We start from the raw sequence: 6,000 nt of genomic DNA, 5'->3' as shown, positions 1-6,000 counted from the left end.
AATTTCTAGGGATACTGCTTAGCCTGACATAGCACTGGTTTTGGGTACAGGGGCAGGGCAGAGAGGTTGGCAGCAGATGGGGTGCAGCATGTGTAGTAGGGTAGGGTGTTCTTAGGTCCCCAGGGGAGTGTTTTCCTTCCATGATCAGATCCCATTGTAGGCGGCAATGCCTGCTGCGAGCCTAAGAAAATTATACAAACATGGCAGGTAAGGTGGGGTCAGGGGACCCAGGGTGGGGGCAGGAGTGGTGAGGGGCAGTGGGCGAGGCTGGAGGGGAGGGAGGTATAGAGAGGCCTCTGCTGCAATAACTGTGAGCCCTGGCCAGTGATGAAGTCACCATTGTGCAGTCTGAGTTCTGGGAACCAGGTGATGGAGTGTGTTCTAAGAATGGACTGAGGGCCGGGTGCAGTGGCTCATGCCTGTAATCCCAGCACTTTGGGAGGCTGAGGCAGGTGGATCACCTGAGATCAGGAGTTGGAGACCAGCCTGGCCAACGTGCTGAAACCCCATCTCTACTAAAAATACAAAAAAATTAGTCCAGCGTGTTGGCACCTACCTGTAATCCCAGCTACTCGGGAGGCTGAGGCAGGAGAAATCGCTTGAACCCGGGAGGCGGAGCTTGCAGTGAGCCGAGATTGCGCCATTGCACTCTAGCCTGGGCGACAGAGTGAGATTCTGTCTCAAAAATAAATAAATAAATAAATAAATAAATAATAAAAAGAATGAACTGAGGCCAGGCAAAATAAGATAAGAAAAAATAAAATAAAATAAAATCCCTCTGGGATTGCTTGCAGCCTCCACAACAGAAGTTGCAGGCCTTACAGAAGCCCTTCAAGATCTGGATCAATTTCCCTCAGCCAGGCAGATTCACACCCCCTTCACATCCAACGTGACCAGCCGGTCCCTCGACACACATGCGCTCAGCCACCTCCACGCATTTCATACCCAACGTGACCAGCTGGTCCCTTGACACGTGCGCTCAGCCACCTCCATGCATTTCACACCCAACGTGACCAGCCGGTCCCTAAACACATTTCACACCTAACGTGATCAGCCGGTCCCTAGACACATTTCACACCTAACGTGATCAGCCGGTCCCTAGACACCCATGCGCTCAGCCCCTTTCGTGCATTTGTTTGTGCTGCCCTTCTCCCGTCTGCTTCCTGTCTCCTCCTTCAAACCCAGTGAGATGTCACTTTCTCTGGGATGTCCTCCTTGGCTGATTGCTCTGTACTCCCAGGTGCTTCTCTAATACTTGTTGGCATCCCCAGGACAGTACACATAACCCTGCAATGAAGTGACCAGAGTGCAGGTCTGCCTCCGCATGTGACCGTGGGCTCCTGGAGGGTGAGAGTACCTTCTTATTCATTTCTGAATAAGGCCTAGCACAGCACCTGACACGGTGGGTATTGGTTAAAAGATGAGGGGCCAGCCCAGGTAACATGGCGACACCATGTCTCTACAGAAAATTTTTTTGAAACAGTCTCACTCTGTTGTCCAGACTGGAATGCAATGGCCTCCTGGGTTCAAGTGATTCTCCTGCCTCAGCCTCTTGAGTAGCTGGGACTACAGGCATGCACCACCACACCACAGCGGGATAATTTTTGTATTTTTAGTGGAGACAGGGTTTCACCATGTTGGCCAGGCTGGTCTCAAACTTCTGACCTCAAGTGATCCGCCCACCTCAGCCTCCCAAGCACTGGGATTACAGGCATGAGCCACAAAGCCCGGCTCTACAAAACTGAAAAAAAAAAAAAAAAAAAATTAGCCAGGTGTGGTGGTGCGTGCCTGTAGTCCCAGCTACTCAGGAAGCTGAGGGGGGAGGATCGCTTGAGCCCAGAAGGTGGAGGCTGCAGTGAGCCATGATTGCTCCATTGCACTCCAGCCTTGGTGACAGAGCAAAAGTCTGCCTCAAAAACAACAACAACAACGACAACAACAAAAGAATGAGGGGCTGAGTAAGAGGTATAAATGCCTTCAAGGTTCAACCAAGTCAGTTAAATTGGCCTAAGACAATAGGGAGCAGGAGGGACAAACTAGACAGTGAATGACTTGTGTGAAGGGATTCAAACTCAATGAAAGAAAATTGGGGAGAGGGTGGCAGCCCGTGCCTCTAATCCTGGCTACTCAAGAGGCTGAGGTGGGAGGATCGCTTCAGCCCAGGAGGTCAAGGATGAGTGAGCTATGATCACATCTATGAATAGCTATGGTACTCCAGCCTGGGCAACAGAGTGAGACCCAGCCTCTACATTAAAAAATAATGGGGCTGAGAGCGGTGGCTCACGCCTGTAATCCCAGCATTTTGGGAGGCGAGGCGAGCAGATCACCTGAGGTCAGGAGTTCAAGACTACTCTGACCAACATTGCAAAACCCCATCTCTACTAAAAATACAAAAATTAGCTGGGTATGGTGGTGAGCGCCTGTAGTCCCAGTTACTCGGGAGGTGGAGGTTGCAGTGAGCCAAGATTGCGCCACTGCATTCCAGCCTGGGCAACAGAGTGAGATTCTGTCTCAAAATAATAATAATAATAATAATAATAATATAAAAAATAATGTTGGCCACATGTGGTGGCTTACACCTGTAATCTCAGCACTTTGGGAGGCCAAGGCGAGTGGATCACCTGAGGTCAGGAGTTTGAGAGCAGCCTGGCCAACACGGTGAAACTCCATCTCTACTAAAAATACAAAATTATCTGAGTGTCGTGGTGCATGCCTATAATCCCAGCTACTTGGGAGGCTGAGGCAGGAGAATCGCTTGAACCCAGGAGGTAGAGGTTGCAGTGAGCCAAGATTGTGCCTCTGCACCCCAGCCTGGGCGACAAGAGTGAAACTCCGTCTCAAAATTAATAAATAAATAAAAAGTCATCAGGCTCCTGCTTTTAGGGTCCTACAGTCAAGATACTATTTTTAAAAAAAAAGAGAAAGAAAATTGGTGGGTGAAACATAGTCTCTGATAAAACAACAATATGCTAGTATTTATTGTATGCTTACTCTTTGTTAAGAAATACAGCTCCGTGGTTCCAAGTGTGGACTCTGGAAACAGGCTGCCGGATTTGAGTCCCAGCTTTCCTGCCTGTTAGCTGTTGACACTTTGGTCATGTCATTTAACCTCTCTAAGCCTCAGTTTCCTCATCTGCAAAATAGAAAGTGTAACAATATCTACCTTAGAGGGTTGTGAGGATTCAAAGAGTGAATAGTAAACAGAAAGCACATAAAATAGTGTCTGGCCCATGGAAAACCTCCAGGAAGTGTTGGCTGTTATTGTTCCTTGATGGTGAGTGTTCATGGAAGGCCTGGCTGAGAAGGTGACCATAAACTGAGCCCTGGACATGGGAAAGGGGCCACCCCTGCTGAGCTCTGGGCGAAGACATTCCAGGCAGAGGGAACAGCAGAGGAAGGCCCCTGAGGCTCTGCTGGGTGTGAGGGCAGGAAGAAGGCAGTGGGGCTGGAGCCCCGAGCAAGAGAGGGCAGAGGCGAGGGCCTGGAGGAGAGGGAGGGGCCAGCACTTGGCAGGCCTTCTAGGCCGCGGAAAGAAGTCTGGATTTTATTCTAAGTATGATGGAAGGCATGAATATTATTATTATTATTATTGCTTATTATTGTTTAGGTATGGTGAGGCCAGGAGATCAGGAGATGACTACTATTGAAAAGAAGTTTGTGGCAGGGCGCAGTGGCTCGCACCTATAATCCAAGCACTTTGGGAGGCCGAGGTGGGTGGATCACGAGGTCAAGAGATTGAGACCATCCTGGCCAACATGGTGAAACTCCGTCTCTACTAAAAATACAAAAATTTGCTGGGCGTGGTGGTGGGCGCCTGTAATCCTAGCTATTCAGGAGGCTGAGGTAGGAGAATCACTTGAACCCGGGAGGCGGAGGTTGCAGTGAGCCGAGATCACACCACTGCACTCCAGCCTGGGTGAGACAGAGCCAGACTCTGTCTCAAAAAAAAAAAAAAAGAAAAGAAAGAAAGAAAGAAAAAAAGAAGTGTGCTACACTCACAGATCCCAAAGGGGGCATGCTATGCATGGGAGACACATGAGGAAACACCAGGGTCTGTCAGGTGGCAGAGGGGAGAAAGGGTGGGCAAGAGCCTTTAGTGTGATTTTGATACCAACCACAGGTTGTTGGGCTGCCAATGCAATAGAAATTGACATGAGGCCAAAAGAGTTTAACCAGGCAAGACTTCATTGGAGCTTATGCTTCAGCATAAGGGAGGCAGCACAAGAGAGCGAGAGAATTCCCTGGCTGACTCTCTGAAAAGAGCTGGCTGGGATTTTTTATTAGGCAAAGCATGGGAAATGATGGTGGGTAGGTTATGCAGGCTGGGCTGGGCAAAGCATGTGAGAGGTAGGAGATGCAGGTCAGCACATCCGGTTGGATGGTTTTCTTGAGTAATGGGCCACCTGGTGGTGGTCTGACCAGCAGCAACAAACCTGTAAATCAGTTACTCTACAATATAGAATGGTGACTTTCTTTTTTTATTTTTATTTTTTGAGTCGGAGTCTCGTTCTGTTGCCCCAGGCTGGAGTGCAGTGGCGTGATCTCGGCTCACTGCAAGCTGCGCCTCCCAGGTTCACGCCATTCTCCTGCCTCAGCCTCCTGCGTAGCTGGGACTATAGGTGCCCGCCACCACGCCCGGCTAATTTTTTGAATTTTTTTAGTAGAGACGGGGTTTCACCATGTTAGCCAGGATGGTCTCGATCCCCTGACCTCGTGATCCTCCTGCCTCGGCCTCCCAAAGTGCTGGGATTACAGGCGTGAGCCACCGTGCCCGGCAGTGGTGACTTTCTTTGTTTGGCTAAAGCCTCGGTGTTAGTGGGGATGGTGTCAGCGAGGTAATGGTGTGGGTTTTATGATCAGTGAGAACGTGTGAAAGAATGCTCTAGTGGGGGTGAGCTGAAGCCAAACCCCATTCCCACTCTGTCTAGCTTCCTTGGAAAGGAACGGGCAAGGCAGGGTAAGCAGGCTTAGCATTTTCTAGTTTGAACACTGTCAGCTCAGGGGATAGGGGCTTTCCCTAGTAGTCTGGTACCTGGCTCTGGGGTGATGAGGGCAGGAGAATCGTGGCCCTGAGTGTGAGAGCCCAGTAGAGGAGGTGGCATGGGGTGTGAGCTCTTGATTGGCTGGTTTGCACTTGAAAGGCATATTCAAGGGCCCTTGGCTTGCTCTCTCTAGGAACTGGCTAGCTCTGGGAGGGGCAGTCTTTCCAGGGCAGGCCCCAGTGAGAAAGAGCATTAAAATACAGGCAATAAAAAGACATGGTTAATACAGTGTCAAAGCCAAGGAGAGAGTGGGCTTATATTTTACCAAGATCCTCTGGCTGCTGGGAGGAGAAAGTACTTTAGTGAGGCGAGAGGAAAGCAGGGACCAGAAGCCAATGCAATGATCCCGGGTGAGCAAGGCGGCTTAGCTTAGGCTGAGGGCAGGGGAGGTGGGAGCGAGGCTGGTTTCAGGGTTTCTTTGGAGATGAGGCTGATGACCATCCAACAAGGAGCCTTTCAGATTACAAGAAGCAACTTGAGGCTCATTCTATTCTTATTTCTGAGATGCACATTTATGCTTCCTCCCCTACTTATGAACTGTACTATCTCACTCTTCTTTTTTTTTTTTTTAGCTCTGTCACCCCTGCTGGAGTGCAAGGGTACAATCACAGCTGACTGCAGCCTCAACTTCCCGGGCTCAAGTGATCCTGCCACCTCAGCCTCAAGCAGCTGGGACCACAGGCACGTGCCACCATGCCAGGCTAGGTTTTTTTTGTTTTTTTTTTTTAAGAAATGGGGGGCGTCTTGTGGCCGGGCGTGGTGGCTCATGCCTGTAATCCCAGCACTTTGGGAGGCCAAGGTGGGTGGATCACCTAGGGTCAGGAGTTCAAGACCAGCCTCAACATGGAGAGACCCCATCTCTACTAAAAACACAAAATTAGCTGAGCGTGGTGGTGCATGCCTGTAATCCCAGCTACTCGAGAGTCTGAGGCAGGAGAATTGCTTGAACCTGGGAGGC

At 50.0% G+C, this 6,000-nt stretch overlaps 1 non-coding gene across 1 annotated transcript; it reads left to right on the top strand.

Annotated features, from left to right (window-relative positions):
* Window positions 1–318: 318 nt before the first annotated feature.
* Window positions 319–401, top strand: LOC112438458 (small Cajal body-specific RNA 18). Its single transcript, XR_003026874.1, has one exon. It is a non-coding gene; the product is annotated as a small Cajal body-specific RNA 18 (non-coding RNA).
* The last annotated feature ends 5,599 nt before the right edge of the window (window positions 402–6,000 follow it).

Source organism: Pan paniscus, chromosome 1, assembly GCF_029289425.2.
Source record: "Pan paniscus chromosome 1, NHGRI_mPanPan1-v2.0_pri, whole genome shotgun sequence".
NCBI lineage: Eukaryota > Metazoa > Chordata > Mammalia > Primates > Hominidae > Pan > Pan paniscus.
The sequence above is the reverse complement of the archived record's forward strand: the minus strand, read 5'-3'. Positions and strand labels throughout refer to the sequence as shown.